Source organism: Hipposideros armiger, unplaced genomic scaffold (assembly GCF_001890085.2).
Source record: "Hipposideros armiger isolate ML-2016 unplaced genomic scaffold, ASM189008v1 scaffold_126, whole genome shotgun sequence".
Taxonomy (NCBI): Eukaryota; Metazoa; Chordata; class Mammalia; order Chiroptera; family Hipposideridae; genus Hipposideros; species Hipposideros armiger.
The window spans coordinates 276,474-278,857 of record NW_017731476.1 but is presented as its reverse complement, the minus strand read 5'-3'; positions in this window follow the sequence as shown (position 1 = coordinate 278,857).

The following is a 2,384-nucleotide window of genomic DNA, read 5'->3' as shown; positions in this document are numbered from 1 at the left end:
GGCCCGCAAGCCAACTCTTAACCAACGCGCCACTCGATTGGCCCTCTTCACCATTTTCTTTCTGGCCACTCCAACCTCTGTTCCCACTGCCATTACCCTAGTTCAACATCTCCTCATTTCTGCCCAGAATGATTCCAAGAGCCTGCTAACAAGTTTCCTCAACTCCAGGCTCCTCTACTGTCCCCCAATCCCTGTTCCTCAGCCAGTCTCCTTCTCCCTAATGGACAGATGTGATAATGTCAATCCCATTTCAATATTTCTCCTTTGTTTCTCAGAATAAAAAACAAACTCCATGCACTGGGTGAATAGATCTAGGATTTGTGTCTGTCCAGCACAGCTGGTCCAGGGGTGGAAGCGGAGCGAATCGATGTCTTTTTCTGGAGCCATTTCTGTCCTTTGTGTGGGAAAAACCTTCCTGAGAAGGAAGCCAACAGATAAAAACCAAGTGGGAGTGAGAAATAGGGAGAGAGATGGAGATTGAGTTGATGAATTTGCTGAGCCCTTGATCTAGTTGTGCACAAAGACAGGTACATCCCAGGCTTTCCCAGTCAAGGTGAGATGAATGTCAAGTATGATGTTAGCTGTGGGTTCTTCATAGATGCCATTTATTAGGTAGAGAGGGCTCACTTCTAGTTCTAGTTGATTGCATGTTTTTATCATGAAAGGGTGTTAGATTTCATCAAAGCCTTTTTCTTTTCTTTTCTTTTAAAGATTTTATTGGAGAATTGGGGGAGGGGAACAGTGTTGGAGAATTGGGGAAGGGGAACAGCCAAGTTGTTCTTCAATCTTCGTTGTGGAGGGCACCAGTCGCCATCTGGCTTCCCGTCGGCAGCTCGTGGCCTCTAAGCTCAAGGTGCTGTGTTCAATCCTAATTGTGGGTGGGCGGAGCCACCATCCCCTGTGGGAGTCAAACCCGGCAGCCTTGTTGTTAAGAGCGCACGCTCTATCCACTGAGCCATCCAGGTGGCAGCTCAGCTCAAGGTGCCGAGTTCAGTCTTAGTTGTGGGTGGGCGTAGCCCACCATCGAACAGGCAATATTGTTGTTACACCAACTGAGCCATCCTGCCACCTGTTGGCAGCTCAGCGACAGCTCAGCTCGGGCGCAGCATCACTGGCCCATGTGGGAATTGAACCAGCAGCCCTGTTGCTCAGAGTGCGTGCTCTTAAGCCAACTCTTAACCAACCCCTCAAAGGCTTTTTCTGCATATGTTAAGGTGATTATGTGGTTTTTCCTTTATTCTAATAATATGGTATATTACATTCATTTATTTTCAGATGTTAAACCAACCTAGCATTCCTGAGATAAATCTCACTTGGTCACAGTATATCATCCTTTTTATAGTTGCTGGATTCTGTTTGCTCATATTTGTTGGGATTTTTGCGTGTAAATTCATAAGAGATATTGATGTATAGTTTGGTTTGTTTTTCTTGTCAGGTCTTTGTCTAGTTTTGGTATCAGGGTAATACTGGCCTCATAGAAAGAGTTGTCAAGTGTTCTCATCTATTTCTTGGGAAAGTTTATGAAGAATTGGCATTAATTCTTCTTTAAAGTTTTGGTCAGATTCACCAGTGAAGCCATCTGGGCCTGGGCTTTTCTTTGTGGAAAGTTTTTCTTTCTTTCTTTCTTTCTTTCTTTCTTTCTTTCTTTCTTTCTTTCTTTCTTTCTTTCTTTCTTTCTTGTCTTTTTCTTTTCTTTTTTTCAAATTCAATTTTTTAATTTTTTTATAACTGTATTCAGATTTCCTATTTCTTCTTGAAATTTGGATAGTTTTTGTCTTCCTGTGATTTTTTTTTCCATTCTATCTAAGCTATCTAGTTTACTGTCATACAATTGTCCTAATAATATTCCTTCATAATCCTTTATTTTTTCTGTAAGGTTAGTAGCAATGTCCCCAAGGTGTCTAAAAAGAAATTGGCTTTAATTAAATGGAAGCTAAAATAAATCACTTAAACTTAAAGACCTAAAATAACTTTTTTGGTACTATGTTTTAATTTAATTTAATTTTTTCCATTTTGCTGAGAGGAAAAGCTATGTGTAAAATAGAACCCAGAACTTAAGGAGATTAAACAAAAGCTTTACATGTGGCCTGTCCAGGGTAGGCAAATCCATAGAGACAAAAATTATATTAGTGGTTTCCAGGGACTTGGGGTGGGAAATGACTACTAATGAGTGTGGAGTTTTTTCTTGGAGTGATGAAAAGATTCTGGAATTAGATCTTGGTGACTGATACAAAACTTTGTGACTATGCCAAGGACCAAAACACTAAATTGTACACTTTAAAAAGGTAAACTTGGGCCGGCCGAGTGGCGCGATGGTTAAGAACTCGCTTGGGATGCCAGAGGGCCCCGGTTCGGATCCCACATATGAGGGCCAGTGACACTGC